Source organism: Triticum aestivum, chromosome 3A (genome assembly GCF_018294505.1).
Source record: "Triticum aestivum cultivar Chinese Spring chromosome 3A, IWGSC CS RefSeq v2.1, whole genome shotgun sequence".
Lineage (NCBI taxonomy): Eukaryota > Viridiplantae > Streptophyta > Magnoliopsida > Poales > Poaceae > Triticum > Triticum aestivum.
In genome coordinates, this window is record NC_057800.1 from 212,725,989 (window position 1) to 212,747,230 (window position 21,242).

Sequence of the window (21,242 nt, forward strand, 5' to 3'; positions counted from 1 at the left end):
CGGAGGAGTAGTATATTCTAATCTAAAATAGTTACAAAATTCAATGCCCGAGCATGGAACGACTATGAACCGTGCTCAAAGACCGTGTCTATGTGGTGTTTGGACATGGGCAACAACCTCAACGCCAACGGTGCTACTCCCATTGCACCGTATGTGTTTTCTGTCCTTCCTGTTCGAAATAGTGGTAGAATTCATGATTTATTTTGTGCTTATTCAGATTAAATCTCGTAGTAACTTGCTCATATATTCAACTAGCGCAACGTCCCCTACAGCCACTCCCATTTCATGGAAGGCCTGGTCGATGCCTCCAAGGAGCCCTTCGTCCACTGTTATGTGTGCCCGATGCCGTTTTGTGGCTCGCCGGCGGACATGGTGCATCACCTCACGGATGCATGCAGCGGTCACTGCTCGCCCTTGGCGGAGAACATCAAGTATGAGACGTGCTACCCATTCACCATGCTGGAGTCGCTGGAGGATCACCGCCGCCTGCTAGTCTCGGAGGAGGATGGCAGCGTCTTCCTCTTGATCGTGGGCACCGGCGAGGCCCGTGCAGGTCGCCGCCCCGTCTCTGTAATGTGCGTCAGGGGCGACGCCGCTGACGCTAACACTGACACGAGGCCGATGTATGGGTGCGTGGTCAGTGTTACTACCCCTCCGGGTCGCGTGGGCGGCGACACTCTTCGGTGCAACGCACGGTCACCTTACTACTATAGAATAGTATGGCCAAAAATTGAACTAACATTATATATAGTACGATAAATGCTGATGCATGTCACCTAAAATTATATCATTCAAAACTATGTTCAAATACGAATCCAACGATATAGTTTTTGTTGACATGCACTAACATTTTGTCAGTTAAATCTTCAGTCAAATTCAATGGGGGACTAATAAACCACGACCGATGTAGTACAAGTGTAGAGGGCGGCGCTGCATGGGAGTCTCACCTCTCACCCCGCTCGTGGCGCGACAGTAAAGTCGTTATATCACAAAAGCCAACCACTCCCAATAATAAGTGGCCTGGTAAAATAAACGGACAAGCAACCATCACATCCCTCCATCTTTTTTGCATTTCATCTCTCTGCATTTACTTTCTTCAGTTCATCTCACACACTCGATCCCTAGCTACTACTCTAGGGCCAGTTCTTTTGGCGGCTTCCCCAGCTTTTCCCACAAGACTAGTCACAGTGGAGAGTAACAATAAGGCGCCTCACTCATTTATTTTGGCTTCTAAACTACTACTCCATCCTGGTTTATTCCCCACCATTGTAATTTGTGCTAAATTTTGATCAAAGATTTAACTGGTTTATTCCTCAGCATTGTAATCCCTTCGTCTAGGTGTGTAAGTCATCTTATGAAAACCAAATAATCCCAAAACACTTAGGCGCGGTGCATTAACTTCTACCTCGTTTCTTATTTCTTGACATATCAACCAATAAGAGATAAGGAGTGTGCATGCTTTTAATGACTTGAGATATCAAACACGACATGCAGTGGTTAGTTCATTGCATGCAATACTATTAATTAGCAAATAAACATTAACATTTCTTGTTTTCTCCTCCTCCTTTGTCACGGTGCACAGCCTAAGATGACTTACTCACCTAGACGGATGGAGTAGTGCATGTGACATGCACTAACATTTCATTAGTTAAATTCATGATCAAAATTTGACACAGATTACAATGGGGACAAATAAACTAGGACGGAGGTAGTAGTTATGGGATTATTAATCTAGAAGCCTAAAAGAACTGGCCCCTGGTACTCCTACTAGTAGTAGTACTCAAGTTGGAATTCCAATTGCACGACACAACTTTTTAGGCAAAAAAAAATGATACAGGGTGTAGGAAGCGGTCTGGGAATTAGCATGCGTTTCCAACCAGTGAGATACTCCATACAAAGTACGATAGAGAAATAACCACAGATAAGGAAGCTAAAAGTTAACAATCGAACGAGCATTTTTGCATTTGTTATGCATTGAATCGTTTCACAAGCTTGACTAGTGTTGTTTTTCTACTTTTACAAAAACCGCATCGTAATGTTAAAATGTGCATTTGCACGTACTCCCTCCGTCCGGGTTTATTAGGCCTAAAGACAACTTCTCTTAGACCAAGACACATAGTAATTTTCTCACATTAATTCTTCCATTCCACTCCCAATGCACTCTCTCACATGCATGCAGCCAATGAAAAAGCACACATGAAGTGTATTAACTTTTCAGCCATGGCACCAACAACAATAGCTTTCAATACAACCAATGAAATGGTTGCATGCATGCACCTTTACAACGCGGGGCCATATAAAAGGGGACATGCTTGTGATGCTGAGAGGCCTAATAAACCTGGACGGAGGGTGTACATAAGTAATATTTGTACTCCCCCCGTCTAGGTGTATAAGTCTTCCCTCCTTCTTGGTCACGGTGCACAACCAAAGATGACTTATTGACCTGGACGGAGGGAGTAGCACAGTCTGCAAGCATATATCGAGAGAGTCATGTAGTGCGATAGTATATAGTAAATTTTGTGCTATATGCACGTACTTGCAAAATGCATACGAATACACAAGGTTTCCAAACTTTCCCTTTTACATACTTAATTAAGGACACTAAAAATTCCTGAACGTTCGGGGTTTATCATTTGCATCCCAAAACTAATGAGATCGCCTTACGAAATAAAAATTATACTCCTCCTAAAAGCCACGGCGCTCACAGGAGCGCTTGCGGCGCGCCACGAGTGCCCTGGTGCGCGGCCGTTTCCCAGCGCGCCGACACAACGCCTCTTCCTCAACCTCACAACACGCAAGGTGCTGATTGGCGGCTTGCCGGCGGGCGAGCGCGATCTCACCGGTGTGGTGATCCGGCGCCAACAGGCACTCCTCCTCGCTGGAAGCGTGCACCCGGTCCACGTACCGCCAAGCGTAGATGAGGCGCTTGGGCCCGACTGCACTCAGGGCGTTGGCACGGGCGTCCTACGCCACCCTCACGGCCCTCGCATGAGCCTTCTGCCAAAGAGCCAATTGCCTGACTCTGTCGAACGTGACATAGGCCTCCCAGGCAGCTTGTTCCATGGTGCGCTTCTCTTCCTTGGCCTTCTTCTCCGCCTCTATTTTGGCGCGCTCTACTGGAGGCAAAGCCTCCCACAAGGCGACATCCATTTCTTTCCAAAGCTCCTCAAGGCTGGGGGGCTCGGCGGGCGGTGCGGCATTCTCCTCGTAGCGGGGAGCCGACGCGTCCTCCAGGGCACGTGCTGGCAAGATTGGGAACGCCAACGCGTCCACCTCGACGCGTCACGGCGAGGAGCGGAACACCGACGCGTCCTCCTTGGCTAGTGGCGGTGAGGAACGGAACGGCGACGCGTCCTCCTCGCCTAGTGGTGGCGAGGAACGGAATGGTGACGCGTCGCGTAGCGGCGAGGAGCGGAACACCGTCGCGTCCTCCTCGACTAGTGGCGGCGAGGAACGGAACGGCGACGTGTGACCGTCCGTGCGGTGCAACGAGGGGCTCCTAGGGCTTGGGAGGGGCGATACCATGGTGGTCGACGTGAGAGGGAGGGGGAGGAGATAGCGATGAACGTGAATGTGAGGGGAGGAGATAGCGATGTCGTGGGAGGCGCAGTATTTATAGCGAGCAATGGCACACCTACGTAAGATATGGACTGAGCTGCACTGACTTAACTGTAGGTCCAGTTGCGTCACTGATATGTGGGCCAGACCCCTGTTGGGCCCATATGTTAGTGACCCAATGCATCTGCAGTTAAGTAACAACTACGTGGGCATATTTGTTGGAGTAAATTATGGGGGAGCGAAGGGGTGGAAATATTGCTGGTCACAACGGATTGGACGATCGTGAGGGGAGGAGAGTCATGCATGCAGATTATATTAACCCCGCTAAAAAACTGATATTTTAAACGTGGCTACTCGATCTGTGGCAACTGGCTAGCCACCGCGCTCCAAGTCGTTCACCTGTGGTCCCGACCATCAACTCCTACGGATCAAATTATCACGCGAGCTGACTATTCATACAAAGGCGCTCCACCATGTACCCGGTACCCGCGAATGCAGCAATCGTGCACCTAGGGTTTTAGGGTTTATTTGTTAACATCGCCTTTACGTAACACTCATGTGTACGAGACAGCGAGAGGCCGACTACGTGCGTGCGCCTCTTCTCTTCGTATATGTACTCCACCGTTTGTCTGGTGTCCAAAAAATTATAATAACTACTAGCAATGTGCCAATGCGTTGCCACACGATCAAAGTAGATTAATACATATTCACCGATTTGATAGAAAAAAAGTCTAGTTTTGAAATACGTATATCACTAAAAATATGTTATGTTTCACTCAAAATATATTCCTTTGGCGGTTTTGATGAGATAAGGGAGGAATGTTGTTGGTTTCAAGATTCGAGAAGTGGTATATGTCTATTTTCTACTCTTACTAGCAAGATGCCCGTGCGTTGCACGGAACATCAAGATCTTGTGGGAGAAAAGGATGAACGAGGGAAGGCCTTATCTGCAAATGTGGTGAAGAGTGCGGGTAAATTGCCATATTTTCCTTCCTATCCGTCAGATATAAATCGAACGACCTACATTGCAGGATGGCAGGCCCACCATCATCACCAACTCTATTTTTTATCCCTACTCTTATAAAAAGCATTGTCGGTGATGATCGTGTGCCTGCCATCCTGCAATATAGGCCGTCCGATCTATATCTGACGGATAGGAAGGAAACTATGGCAATTTTGCAAAAAGATACCCACACCCCTCTCCACATTTGCAAATAAGGCCTTCCCTCGTTCATCCTTTCCCCCACAAGATAAACTACTCATACAAATGCATCTTGATGTTCCGTGCAACGCATGGGCATCTTGCTAGTTGTTGCAAAAAGCCCATGTGTGTGTGAGAGAGAGAGGGAGAGTGGAGGAGGACGGAGTGCATGTGTGACAAAGACACAAGGAGTGTGTGTGCGATAGGTATCAGCTTAAAATGAGGCGATAGTGTGTGTGTGCACGATCGAGAGGGCGTGTCTCAAGAAGGGAAGAAAAATCTACATAGATACAAGGAGCGGGAGAGAGACATGTATGCGATGGTGGAAGCACGAGTGTGCGGGTGTATAAACCAATCTAGAGGCTAGCTAGTCGATAAATGTTTGTGAGAGAAATACGAGTCGGGGTGCGAAAGCGAGAGTTTTGTGTGTGTGTGAGAGAGACGGTAGTCGGGAAGAGGAGTGCAAGAAGGAGTTGTGTGTGTGTGTGTCTGTGAGAGAGAGAGAGAGAGAGGAGACGGTAGTTGGGGTTGTCTGATCGGTAAACAAATGAATAATGTCAGTCTGGGATGGAGACGAAAAGGAGACCGCAACAAATGTTGTGTCTACAAGAGAGAGAGAGAGAGTAATTTTAGTGGTATGAGTCATATGTAGAGACATATAGGGTGTGTGAGAGAATCCCATAGAGAGAAATACAAAGTGAAAGACGAGTGGAGACTGTGTGTGTGGCTGTGAAAAAGAAAGCTTAGGTACCGAGTGATACCAGAGAATAATAGAGACGTGAGAGATAATGAAAACCGTGTAATGTATAATGATAGGGAGAGTGTGACACTTCTCAAGGGAGACGTCGAGAGACCATGGTTGCGAGGATAGGAGAAACATGAAGTGAGTGTGCGGGTGAGCTGGAGAAAAGAGAGTGATAGCTACCTGAAGGAGCATGCATGCGAGAGAGATGGGCGTGAAAGGAGTGAACAAAAAAGGGATTCAAATATTTGAATTCGAGATGATGATACATGTAATCCATACTCGAACCAAAATGGATCTATCAAACATGCATACTCATATGAATTCACTCACATCTATGTTATTTAATATGTAGATATTACTGATCCATACATTTTAGTAGAACATAATTTGGTTAAATTTTTTTGAATTCAACCTTAAGATTTCGAGATCGTTGTATTTGTAAATCATATTATACATATAAAGGAGTAGAATTCTTTGTTGTGCTTTTGAAAGTATATATAAAAATGATGTATATAGAATGTAATTCCAATTGAAAATGGATCCCGCCCGAAAAAAAACAGAATACAAACGAGATTCGAATTGAGTTGGCACGGTAAACATGCACTCTGCAAAATTTGAACGAAGTAGGGAAAGTTGCAGTAACCGCCCGAAAGAAAAATCTGTGAGATGGAAATCACTACTGCCTATCCCTGCCACGCAAAGCCTATCTGCTGGATTTCTATAGGTTTCGATAGGGGTAGGTTTGTAATTTCACCCAAACGTGACGTAACCGCCTCTCACCCGGATTCATACATGGTGGGCGCCAAAACACAGTGTGTCCTCAGCCGAAATCGACTCCCTCCCCGATTCATATTCATACACGATGGGCGCCAAAAACAAACTCTCGTCGGCAAATATTCGGTGTATGCGAGATTACCGTCCTATCCCCGACCGACTAATGTTGCTGTAATGTAGTAGAAATTTGAAACGGGGGCTAAGTTAGTCAATTTCCTCACATTCGAGACAAGCGCGCCCTGAATACATGGTTCCCCCCTTCCTCTCTACCTCCCTTTTCCCCATTTGTACTCCGTGGGCGCCAAAACACCCTCTCCACCCCACCCTCCTCCGTCCGCCGCTGTCCGCCACCCCATCCACCGCCGTCCTCCTCGACCATGCCGGAGCTGATACCCCGACGCCGCCATCCATTACAAGAGATCGACCTCTCTCATCCACAGCTTCGGACCGGGATCCTTGCATCCCGTCCTCTCGCTTCATCCCCGCCGTCGTCCATGTTGCCGGCGCCGCTCCTATGACCGCCTCGTCCATTGCGCCCGCCTCCACCGTCTACCCTCCTAGATCTGCTTCCACACCGCCGACATCCATCGCTACCGCAGCACCGTCAAATTCTCAGCAGATGCATACACGGCGCCGCACCAGAGGCGGTACTCTTTCGTATCTACTCAACTTATTTATCGTAGCAAGAAAATAGATCACCACTGCTTTACTCTGATTTCTTGTCTTGGTTGCGAAGTTGCCTTTGTTCGATTTGCACTTTCAGATCCGCCATGGCACGCTCAACACTATACTCCCAATGCTTATGGTTTTCCCCTTTTATATTCCACACTAGTTAAATCACAGTAGACTAAATTTCAAAATTGGGTCAGTCGATTTTTCAGAGCTCGTCGGAGTTCGCCGGTGCAATCGAAGGGGCTTGGGTGGTTGTGGGGCCTCACCGAACGAAGAAAACTCGACGCGGGTGGGGGTTGGGGGCGGGGGCGAAGGGTGGGGGTGGCGGAGGAACACATGTGGTGGGGGCGGTGGTCTGGCCGGCGGCCCGTGCGGTGTTCTGTATGGGAATAAACAGAGACGAGGAAAAGAAGGGTTAGGAGGCATAGAATCTTCATCCAACTGCCTAAAATGGTCGAGAGACAGTTGGGAGTTGCATTCTTAATGCGCTCTGGTTCATCATGTGTGGGCACTGCGCAACCAACATTTTATTATCGAAAATCTGCTTGCTCTTCTTTACCATGTTCCTCTTCCGTTCTTCTTTAATATGTACTCTCTCCGTTCCTAAATACAAGTCTTTGTATAGATTCCACCATGGACTACATATGGAGCAAAATGAGTGAATCTACACTCTAAAATGTATCTGGAACGGAGGGAGTATGATAGTAGTACAGTATGTTCCTTGTACTGAATATGAGCAGGGACATTTGCAGTGTAGAGGTCTATACGGTCGGTTGTGATGGACACTTTGAGCCTCTTTGATTCGTAGGATCTTGTAAACATAGGAATAGGATTTGTAGTGGCCTGCCCACTTGAATCCTATAAGAATAGCAAGGAAATAAGGGGAGCTGTGTGGCCTTTGAGAGTTACACTGATATTAATAGTACCTCACCTTCACTTGAAGAGAGTTGGTATCCGAAGCCTTTCTAGCCGTACCGGCAATACTAGCACATATATTCCAGCAAGTTCCACTTTGCTGATTTTACTCTGATGCTTAAGGTTTTCCCGTTATATCTACACTATGATCTGTGTAGCTGTTTGTGTCGCACTAGCAGCAGTCCACTCTTGAAGCTAAACACTGCAATGACTTACAAAATTGGCACCAAGGCATTGAGTGCCATTCTAGATGCAATGAAACTCATACGCTCCCCACCTGTTGATTCTTGTTCAGAATATGATCCTAATGACTATTCTAACCTCGAGGAGTCAAAGGCAGATGGCCTGTCCTGTTCACCCATCAAGGTGCATGTTCTAATTTGGCAATGTTTTATTGATCCCGGGTATCTTGCATATGTTGTCTTGCATTTCTTCTACTTTGTTGCAAAAGCTATTTATTTTTGGTGTTTGCATCAAATTGCTTGTTTAAAGTTTATTATGTAGTTCATAAACAAAAGTTTGACCTTTCTCAATTTAAGTTTTCAGTTGTACAACCAAGTTCCTTCTTCATACCATGTAAATTAAACTATACAGAGCAAGTGATCTTCTTTTGCACTGCATGTATGCTTCTGTTCTTCATCCGTAATCCAGTGGTGTTGTGAACCTACCCACTACAGCACAATGTCATATTCTGCAATGTCTTAACGATTAACAATGTCATATCATTCTACTATTATTTAAACTGTCTCTTTATTTGCCAATCTGAAATGGTATAAATTGACAGCACACTAACCATTGATACTTATGAGTTCTTGATCTGTAATCCAGTGGTGTCGTGAAGCTGCCAACTCCTTCACAATGTCATTTCCTGCCATGTCTTGAACTGAACAATACCATATTGTGTTAATGCAATTTTAAACTGTGTCACGTTATTCGTTAGTAAGAAATGTGATGAATTGTCAGCACTGATACTTTTATGTGCAAAACCTGTCATCTGTCTGCTTGTTTATAAGTGTTGAACAAGCATAGTCTCATCATCTTGCTCAGCTTCTTGCGCTGCAGCTCCCCAGTAGGGCTAACCTTTCTTGAACTCTATTGAAGTGATGTCGGTTTTGTATATTATTTTGTCGGCGTGTTTATTTGCACTGGTGGCGATCGTTGATGCCCAGTGTATGTAATCTGCTGTCTGCTTGTGCATTATTATCATAGTGTCGAACTTTGATGCCCAGTGGATGTAATATGCCGTAATTTCTTTATTGTATAGTCTAGGTTTTTTCTTATTCACGATGCTGCTGTTATTTTACTATATATATATCTTGTCTTCCCAGTAAACCGGCCAAACCGTAAAATTATGGTACATAATCGGGCCGTCATGCAATTACGATGTAGGTTGGCCCTGAAACATGCCGAACAGCTCACGGGCCGGCAGCAGCCCGAAATGAACCCCAACCCATGATTGTGCGAATCAAATCATGGGCTTTTAACATGCCAAAATTGTCTCGGTCCTTGTTTGGCCCAATTAGATATCGGCTGCGAGCAGGCCGGATGCAAACTGAGCCGTAGTTAGGCCCAACTATATGACGGGCTTTTAATAGTCCGAAATTAATATTGGGCCGAAATGTTAAACGTGCCCTTAAGAGGCCAAAACTAATATCAGGCCGAATTACTAAGTGGGCCTTTAGCAAGTGGGCCCAAAAGCATAGTGTCCAGTTGACGGGTCGAATCTGATATGGGCCATAATTGAGCCCAAAGCCTCTTAAATGGCCAGACCTAATCTGGACCGTAATTTGGCCCAGAACGTGGTAGGCTTTTAACGGGCTGGATCTCATATGGGCCACTATTAGGCCCGGAGTGTGGCAGGCCATTAATGGACCAGATCAAATATGGGCCGACATTTGGCCCAAAACATGGCAGCCAGTTAATGGGCCGGCCTACTAGGGTCCTCAAAATCTTGTGGGCCTACAGCTGGGCCGGCCCATTAATGCCAGTGAAATCTCGTGGGCCTTGAGCTGGGCTGGCCCATTATGATCCGCAAGAATCTTGTGGGCCTTTACCTGGGCCGGCCAATTATGGCACACAAAAATCTTATGGGCCTTTACCTGGGCCGGCCCATTATGGCCCGCAAAATCTTATGGGCCTTTATCTGGGCCAGCCCATTATGGTCCGCAAAATCTCGTGGGCCTTTAGCTGGGACGGCCCATTATGGTCCGCAAAATCTTGTGGGCCTTCAGTTGGGCCGGCCCATTTAAACTTGATGGGCCGGTCCATGTGTCAACATATCATAAGCGCGTCTCGCCCATTGAATGAGTGACACGTGTGCCAATGTGGACCTGACACGTGTCTTCTCCAGCCAATGATGAATTTGCACATGGAAAATCCCCATTGGTCGGGGCTGTTAACGGGTTATCGGATCCAAAAACCCGACCTGATAGCTTAACGGCGTTCCGTTACGGTGGATGCCACGTGTCGGTCACCCTTGATGAAAGCACTTCTCTGACGCGTGATTTATCATCATGGAAGTGTACACTTCCGTGATGATAATTTTATTAATGTCATGGTAGACTTCTACGACAGCACAGGTATGACTATCTTGATTCCGTCATAAAATCATCATGGATGTACATGCATGACAGAAAACGCGACCTACTATGACAAACACGTATCATCACGGAAGTGTATTTTTTTGTAGTGATGGTTAGTGGAGTCACTCAAATGGCTCTCAGCCTCACATAGGATGTGTGGCATGCTCTCAAGTATGGGGCTAGTGGTGGTCACACTCATCCTCTCATAGGAAATGCACTCAATGTCATATATGGTGGAGTCACTCATCTCACTCATGGGGTGGTGGCTCTCCGCACATGGCAATTGGGTCATCTCATGATATGTGGGTGCCGTAGAGATGTAGGTGCAAATGTCTCCATACTCAATCATGTCATTGTCGTAGCCTGGGATGAAGGCCGAAGATGGCACATCATCACTCTCCTCCATGACCAAAGATAAGGTCTCATGTGCGGTCTCGTAGCTTGACTCGGAGTATGAGTCCAATATGGTCGCCGTCTTCATGTTGTTGAAGAGGTTCATGCTCGTCGCCATTGTCGAAGGGGATGGCCCTAGCTCGACCGTCTTGTCTCCATCTTGTTGTTGGAGGCCCATATGATGTGGCACCTTATAGCTCGTCTCCATGAGCGAAGGGAATTTCCCATGCTCGGTCATCTTCCTTGAGGGACTTCCGAAGATGGAAGTGTCACCCTCGCTCATAGGTGGTCGCCTTGTAGTTGAAGATGTCGATGTAGGCAAACTCATGGGGAGTAGGCGAAGATGCCGTACGTCCAAAGGCGAAGATGCCTTGATAGCACTTGGCAAAGATGCTGAAGTGGTTGGTGTAGCCGAAGCTCCGTCTTGGTGGTGCTCGTCTGGCAGTCTTCTATTATGGTCATGATGTTTGGACTTGGCGTGAAGTAGAGCTTGTTGGGACTTGTGCATTTGCGCGTGTTGAGCATCTTCATGATGATGGTGTCATTGTCGCACTTGAGCTCGTAGTAGATGTCGTTTGTCGTCATCGTGCACACGTTGCTTGGAGGTGACTTGCCCTTCATGACGAGGTGGATCACGAACGTGATGGTGGTCACCATGGAGATGTGGACGTGCACGACTTGCGCTTGCATCATTTTTGCGCTTGTGACTTGAATGTCGCCGCCTTGAGGATGATGAAGGGGAAGAACGGTTGATCAACAAGGTCTGAATCTCCTCCATCCTTGCATCTTGCTCCTCCTTTTGTGCGGAAAGCTTGTTGTCGATGTATTCCCTTTTCCTCGCTTTGGAGTGGCGAATGTCGATGGAGAGGTTCTTGATGCGCTCTCTCAATCTTGATTGTGCGCCTTGCATTTGTCATTGTAGATCGAAGATTGATGCTTTGGTGATGTAGTTGTTCACGCCGTCGTTGTTGTCGAAGACCGGAGATGAAATGCCTTGCCTATCCATCACTCCAAGATAAAAATGTGAGTGGTAGAAAGAGAAGAACGAATACCAAATGTACCTTCACCGAAGTTGAAAGGGGATCAATGATCACTGCAATGTGGACAAGGAAATGGCACAATTGGTACCAATTCTTGTCGGTTTCTCACACCTACACAAATAAGGCTTATGGTGGAGCTCGATGATGATAGTGGCACAAAAATTTGATGTAAAATGTTAGCAAGAGTCAATAATGTTGAAAAAGATTCACAAATTTGCAAGTGAAACAAGTAGACCAATAGCAATATGTGGCACACGGAAACACACACCTGGATATATAAATGGGGTAGTGCAACCAAGGATGAGCACAAAATGTGGAATCCACAGAAAACGCTCATGTTGCACAACTCAAGAGATACGCTAGCACAATTGCTCAATAGGCGGATACGACACTTGTGCACAACCTATAAGATGCAAAATGTATGACTTTATATCCAAGATGATCTTATATGACAATGTGGTATGATGCTATGGCACTTGCTTACAAGCTCTTTGTTCACTCTTTTTCTTTGCTTAAAAGCTTTATTCTCTTTTTTTTGTATGACCACTTTTGCACAATGCACAAACCAAGATAGCTATTGTGTATATGCGGGAACAAACTTGAGGCACGAAGGATGATTTGATACCAAGATGATACCGATATGGTATGGTATGTATGCAATGTATGGTGTAGATCACTAATGTGCACAAGTAACGTTGCCGGCAATACTCAAATGGCTAGTCTCGATAGGAAAGTGACGCAAAATGGGCTATGGGTTATCAATGCAATGGCAAGGGAATATACAATGGAGGGATACCACGATACCAAGATGATATGGAGGTTACTGTCCTTGGCGATGATGAGTGGCGGTGATCTTGATGGAGATACCAAGATGATGGAGACTCGTCCCTAAGTAGCCGAAACACCTTAGGAAATGGAAATACCGCGAACTCAAAATCTCAAATGTCAAAATGGTGGTAGCAAGAATGTGGTGATGGTTTTGTGGAAGCTCAGTGGAATTGCGAAATGTCAATGATGGGTTTTGTAGTACGCAATGCGGAAATGGAGGGTACGGTGGTGGACTATACACGGTGTCGGAGTTGGAAGCATGGTCCCTAAGTAGCCGAAACACCTTAGGAGACACAAGTCACAACACAAACAAAATTGGGTTAAGTTGGGGTGGCGGAAGTGTATGATGGGTAAGCCTATGCGGAAGTTATGGTGGTGGTTGATGAAGAAGCAACCTCCCCTAAGTAGCCTAAACACCTTAGGAGACTCAAGTCACTACTCAAACAACCTCAAATGCTATGGGGAACAAAAAGGGTTAGGTTGCAGAAGGCTATGATACGTCTCCAATGTATCTACTTTTCCAAACACTTTTGCCCTTGTTTTGGACTATAACTTGCATGATTTGAATGGAACTAACCCGGACTGACGTTGTTTTCAGCAGAATTACCATGGTGTTATTTATGTGCAGGAACAAACATTCTCGGAATGAGCTGAAACTTCACGGAGCCACTTTTCAGAAAATATGAAAAACACCTGCAAAAGATGAAGGCCAGGGGGCCCACCACCTCTCCACGAGGGCGGGGGGCGCGCCTGCCCCCCTAGGACGCGCCCCCCTACCTCGTGGGCCCCCTGTTGCCTCTCCGACTCCAACTCCAACTCCATATATTGAGTTTCAGGGAGAAAAAAATCAAGGAGAAGAAATCATCGCGTTTTATGATACAGAGCCGCCGCCAAGCACTAAAACCTCTCGGGAGGGCTGATCTGGAGTCCGTTCGGGGCTCCGGAGAGGGGAACCCGTCGCCATCGTCATCATCAACCATCCTCCATCACGAATTTCATGATGCTCACCGCCGTGCGTGAGTAATTCCATCGTAGACTTGATGGACGGTGATGGGTTGGATGGGATCTATCATGTAATCGAGTTAGTTTTGTTAGGGTTTGATCCCTAGTGTCCACTATGTTCTGAGATTGATGTTGCTATGACTTCGCTATGCTTAATGCTTGTCACTAGGGCCCGAGTGCCATGATTTCAGATCTGAACCTATTATGTTTTCTTCAATATATCAGTGTTCTTGATCCTATCTTGCAAGTCTATAGTCACCTATTATGTGTTATGATCCATTAACCCCGAAGTGACAATAATCGGGATACTTACCGGTGATGACCGTAGTTTCAGGAGTTCATGTATTCACTATGTGTTAATGCTTTGTTCCGGTTCTCTATTAAAAGGAGGCCTTAATATCCCTTAGTTTCCGTAAGGACCCCGCTGCCACGGGAGGGTAGGACAAAAGATGTCATGCAAGTTCTTTTCCATAAGCACGTATGACTATGTTCGGAATACATGCCTACATTATATCAATGAACTGGAGCTAGTTCTGTGTCACCCTAGGTTATGACTATTACATGATGAACCGCATCCGGCATAATTCTCCATCACTGATCCATTGCCTACGAGCTTTCCATATATTGTTCTTCGCTTATTTACTTTCCCATTGCTATTGCTATCATAACTACAAAATACCAAAAACATTACTTTTATTATTGTTACCTTTTGTTATCGTTACCACTACTATCATATTACTTTGCTACTAAACACTTAGCTGCAGATATTAAGTTTCCAGGTGTCGTTGAATTGACAACTCAGCTGCTAATACTTGAGAGTATTCTTTGGCTCCCCTTGTGTCGAATCAATAAATTTGGGTTGAATACTTTACCCTCGAAAACCGTTGCGATCCCCTATACTTGTGGGTTTTCAAGACTATTTTCTGGCGCCGTTGCCGGGGAGCATAGCTCTATTCTTTGAGTCACTTGGGATATATATCTGCTTATCATTATGAAGAACTTGAAAGATCCAAGAACCAAGATTTATCCCTCAACTACGAGGGGAGTTAAGGAACTGCCATCTAGCTCCGCACTTGATTCGCCTTCTGTTTTAAGTAAGTTTGCGACACCTAAACCTGCTTCTACTATTCGTTCTGATATGCCGCATGTTATTGATGATGCCACTTCTACTATGCATGATACTTATGATGAAACTACCTCTATGCCTGATACTACTATGCCACTTAGTGATTTTCTTGATGAACAACTTGCTAGGGCTAGAGAAATTGAAAATATTGAATCTGATGATACTGATGAAAGTGATGATGAAGAATCACTTGTTATTCCTAACGGTTATGTTTTTGATCAAGAAGCTTCTTTCGCTATTTTAGCTTGCAAAAATAGAAATGAACTAAAAAGGTTATTAGATAAATGGAGTAAGCAATCTCTAAGTGCTAGAATGAAACCTGACCCTGCTTTTGCTACTTCACCTATCTGTGTTCCCGATAAGGATTATGAATTCTCTGTTGATCCTGATATAATTACTTTGGTTAAATCTGATCCTTTTCATGGTTATGAATCTGAAACTGTTGTGGCACATCTTACTAAATTGAATGATATAGTTTGCCACCCTGTTCACTAAAGATGAGAGAACTCGTTACTTTTACATCCTTAAAATATTTCCGTTCTCATTAAAGGGTGATGCTAAGATATGGTTTAATTCTCTTGATCCTAGTTGTGTGCGTAGTCCCCAGGATATGATTTATTACTTCTCTGCTAAATATTTCCCTGCTCATAAGAAACAAGCTGCTTTAAGGGATATATATAATTTTGTGTAAATTGAAGAAGAGAGTCTCCCACAAGCTTGGGGGAGGCTTCTCCAATTACTTAATGCTTTGCCTGATCATCCTCTTAAGAAAAATGAAATACTTGATATCTTTTATAATCGGCTAACCAATGCCTCCAGAGATTACCTGGATAGCTGTGCTGGTTCTGTTTTCAGGGAAAGAACATCGGATGAAGCCGAAATTTTAGTAAACAATATGTTGAAAAATGAAAATAATTGGACACCTTCGGAGCCAATTCCTGAGCCTATTCCTAAACCAACTCCGAAGAAGAGGGGTATTCTATTTCTCAGTCCTGAAGATATGAAAGAGGCAAAGAAATCTATGAAAGAAAAAGGTATTAAAGATGAAGATGTTAAGAATTTACCTCCTATTTAAGAAATACATGGTCTTAATTTACCGCCTGTTGAAGAAACATATAATCCAAATCCTTCTCCTATTTAAGAAACTCATGGTCTTGATAACCAGACACAGGTAGTAAAGGTAAATTCTCTCTATAGATATGATAAAGCTGAAATCCCATTTACTAAGTTTGCTAGCCCATGCTTAGATGAGTTTGATAAATTTATGGCTAAGCAAGAAGATTTTAATGCTTATTTTGGTAGACAATTGAAATACAATTCAAATATGCTTGAACACTTGGGTGATTATATGGCTAATGTCAAAGGTGAACTTAAAATTATTAGTAAACATGCTTCTATGGTTACCATTCAAGTAGAACAAGTACTTAAAGCTCAAAATGATTTGCTCAATGAATTGAATAGTAAAGATAATGATAATGCTGTTAGAGTGGCTACTAGAACTGGTAGAATGACTCAGGAACCTTTGTATCTTGAAGGCCAACCTAAGAGAATTGAGCAAGATTCTCAGAGAAATAATATAGATGTACCTAGTTCTTCTAAAAAGAAGAAAAAGAAAAATGATAGGACTTTGCATGCTTTTAGTGAACCTGTTATTGAAACACCTGAGAATCCAAATGATATTTCTATTTCTGATGCTGAGACACAATATGGTAATGAACCTGAAACTAGTGATAATGTTAATAACAATGTTCATGATAATGCTCAACCTAGTAATGATAATGATGTAGAAATTGAACATGTTGTTGATCTTGATAACCCACAATCAAAGAATCAATGTTATGATAAGAAAGACTTTGTTGCTAGGAAACATGGTAAAGAAAGAGAGCCTTGGGTTCAGAAACCCATGCCTTTTCCTCCCAAACCATCTAAGAAAAAGGATGATGAGGATTTTGAGCGCTTTACTGAAATGATTAGACCTATCTTTTTGCGTATGCGATTAACTGATATGCTCAAAACCAACCCTTATGCTGAGTACATGAAATATATCATTACAAATAAAAGAAAGATACCGGAAGCTGAAATTTCCACCATGCTTGCTAATTATACTTTTAAGGGTGGAATACCAAAGAAACTTGGAGACCCCGGTGTACCAACTATACCATGCTCCATTAAAAGAAATTATGTTAAAACTGCTTTATGTGATCTTGCAGCCGGTGTTAGTGTTATGCCTCTCTCTTTATATCGTAGACTTGATTTGAATAAGTTGACACCTACTGAAATATCTTTGCAAATGGCTGATAAATCAACTGCTATACTGTCGGTATTTGTGAAGATGTGCATGTTGTAGTTGCAAATGTTACTATTTTAACGGACTTTGTTATTCTCAATATTCCCGAGGACGATAGTATGTCTATTATTCTTGGAAGACCCTTTTTCAATACTGTAGGGGCTATTATTGATTGCACTAAAGGCAATGTCACTTTTCATGTTAATGGTAATGAGCATACGGTACACTTTCCGAGGAAACAACCTCAAGTTCATAGTATCAACTCTATTGGAAAAAGTCCATCAATTATATTTGGAGGTTTTGAATTTCCTCTTCCTACTGTCAAGAAGAAATATGATATTCTTATTATTGGGATGTGCATATCCCCGTTGAGGTAACATAGTGTTATTCGAAATTTCTCTGGTTCCATGTTATTCGGAATGAGTTCGTTAACAAGACTTGATCAACCTTGTTAGTGGATTCCTTTTGATGACCATGAGATGGATGAAACTAGAGGGCGCAACCTTCTGTGCCACACTTTTACTTTCTGTTATTTATATTAAATAAAATAAAAATAAATATTTTTCTGTCTGTTATCTGATTATCCGTGCAATATAAAAATACCTCAAAAATAAAAGTTCTCCAAATGCCCTGAAATTTAAATATGATTTTTTCTAGAATATTTGAGAATATTTGGCACTCAGAACACAACAGGGGGGCCAACCACCTGCCCACGAGGGTGGAGGGCACGCCCTACCCCCTGGGCACGCCCCCTGCCTCGTGGGCCCATCGTGGCCCTCCTCCACTTATTCTTTCACCCACACACTCCTTCCTCCCACAAACACGAATAACCAGCTCAAACCTGAGTCCAAGCTCGTTTTGATGACATTTTTGATCTCCTTGCTCAAAGCACCTCTCACAAAACGGCTTGTGGAGATTGTTCCTTGGTATGTGTCTCCTCCATTAGTCCAATTAGTTTTTGTTCTAGTGCTTTATTCATTGCAAATTTTTGCTGCTTAGGTGACCCTGTTCTTGAGCTTGCATGTCAAATTTATATGGTCAAAAGTAGTTTTGATGCATGATATAGGCCCTAGGCACTTGTAGGAGTAGTTGCTATCAATATTATTGAGTTTGGTTTACTTTTATTTTGAAGTTAGTAAAAAATTTCAGAATTTTTCAGAGCAAGAAATATGCTTAGGAAAATGTTCCAAGGTGGTTCTTCAAGGAAGCAAGGACCCAGGCTTGCAATGCGTGATGCTGATGACGAGCCACCAAGAGACGCTCCAGTGCGTCCTTGTGAATGGCCCTCTGAGAACTTTATGGATCGAGCAGGAATTAAGGAAGAATTCAACGCATATTTGCGTAACGCTGATCTTGTGAGCTTCGAGGAAGAGAAGTGCAGTCAGTATCACAACCTCACCAGTACCTTTGTGAGCAGGTTTGAATTATCAACTTCACGTAATTCTCCAACTGTCCTGTTTGATCTTTATGATAATTCCTATACTATGGACTTAGAGGATTTTACCACTGCATGCAAACTTCCACAATGGGGTAGTATAAGGGATCCTCGCAAATCTGAATTTAGAGATTTTCTTGCTAGCATAACTGTGGGAGAATCTAGAGATATTACACAAGCTACCATAGGGAGCATTCACTTTCCTGCGATACATTACTTTGCTCTCTTCATAGGTAGATGCATCAATGGTAAAGATGAGGCATGTCACATGTGTGTCCCCGATCTCAGTATTCTTAGGAGTGCTGTGTTAGGAGACCAATCTTATACTTTGGGAGCCATTGTTGCACGTAGGTTGCATCTTAATATATTTAATGGAGATTTCTTTGGAGGAATTTATGCAACCCACATAGCTAATTTTCTTGGTGTAGCCATACACTAAGATGATATTGAATTACCACCTGCTTACCTAGAATTTAATGCTATGGCTCACCACCAGTTTGTTGAGAGGAATGAATCACCTCTCCAGTATTGACTAATCTTTGACAGACGCCGTGCTGTCCATATTACTCTCCCTGCTCCTGCCTTCTTTGATCCTCGGGCAAAAGGAAGATATACTATTACCAGAGAGGAGGCAAATGAGTACGAGAGGAGAGCGGAGGCTGCTAGTCGCCACGCTGCAGCTCAACAGGCGATAGCCGCTGCATCTCAGTACGACCCCAACTATTATTATGGATATCCGATAGGCCAGCCGTGGCCATAGACCAACTTAGTCCAAAAGCCTAAGCTTGGGGAGTACGTATTTCCCACCGACATTACATTTATGTTCATAGTCATTGCTAGATGTCGGTGCTCATACTTTTTCATTGTATCATCCATGCTAGTTTATTTTCCTTTTTATGCTTTCTTCTTGTGTGTTTAATAAACCTTAAGAAAAACCAAAAAATTAGTTGTAGCTTTTAGTTAGTTTAATTTCCATGTTTGTAGTAGTAATTAAAAAGAAAACCCAAAAATATTTCCTGTTCTTCTTTTGCTTGTTGGGAGCTTTCCCGTGTAAATAGTTCTATTTCTTTTCTTTTCTTTGGGGGTCGATAGGAGAAGACCATGATTAAATTGTTGAAGTGGCTCTTATATGCATTATTGTTTACATGACAAAAGTGCCCATATTGCCTTGTCTTCTACTGTTTAGTAAATGCTTGCAGATTCCAGCTTAGTCCAACGCACGTGCACTATTATTATTATTCACACTATTCGGTCGTGCAAGTGAAAGGCAATTATGATGATATATGATGGACTAGCTGAGATGAGAAAAACTGGTATGAACTCGACCTCTTTTGTTTTTGTAAATATGATTAGTTCATCGTTCCTGATTCAGCCTATTATGAATAAACATGTTTGCAATGACAACTAGAGATCATAGTTTCTTCTGCCATGGTTGATTAGCTATGAGTTATAATGGTTTACCTTGCGTGCCAACATGCTATTGAGATAGTTATGATGTGGTATGATAGGGTGGTATCCTCCTCTGAATGATTTAAGTGACTTGAATTGGCGCATGTTCACGCATGTAGTTGAAACAAAATCAACATAGCCTTCACGATATTTATGTTCATGGTGGATTATATCCTACTCATGCTTGCATTCGGTGTTGACTAATTTTAATGCATGTTCATGACTGTTGTCGCTCTCTAGCTGGTCGCTTCCCAGTCTTTTGCTACCCTTCACCTCTAGTAAGCGGGAATACTGCTTGTGCATCCAATCCCTTAAACCCCAAAGTTATTCCACATGAGTCCACTATACCTACCTATACACGGTATCTACCTGCCGTTCCAAGTAAATTTGTATGTGCCAAACTCTAAACCTTCAAATAAATATCCTGTTTTGTATGCTCGAATAGCTCATGTATCAACTAGGGTTGTCTATATCTTCCATGTTAGGCGGGTTATTCTCAAGAGGAGTGGACTGCGCTCCTCAGTCACGAGATAAATGGCTGGTCACCGGGATGCCCAGTCCCATGCTTTACGCAAACTAAATCAAAATAATTTCAAACAAAACTCCCCCTGGGTCTCTTGTTAGTTGGAGGCACTCGTTGTTTCGAGCAAGCCATGGATTGATGCTTGTTGGTGGAAGGGGGAGTATAAACTTTACCATTCTGTTTGTGAACCGCCTATAATGTGTGTAGCATGGAAGATATCGCCATCTCTTGGTTGTTATATTGACAATGAAAGTATACCGCTCAAAACATTATTCACCTCTATTTCAAAACCGAGCTCTGGCACCTCTACAAATCTCTGCTTCCCTCTGCGAAGGGCCCATCTATTTACTTTTATGCCGAGTCATCATCCTCTTATTAAAAAGCACCAGTTGGAGAGCACCGCCATCATTTGCATTCATTACTGTTAGTTTACATTGAGTATGACTTGACTGGATCTCTTTTACCATGAATTACAATGTCTAGTCAGTCCTTGGTCTTTAAAGGTGCTCTGCATTTATGTTTTGCGGTCTCAGAAATGGCTAGCGAGATACCATCTTGTTATATCATATTATGATTGTTTTGAGAAAGTGTTGTCATTCGAGATTTATTATTATGGCTCGCTAGTTGATTATGCTATTGATATGAGTAAACTTGAGACCTATGCATTATTGCGAATGTGGTTAGTTATAATCTTTGCTGAAAACTTGAATGT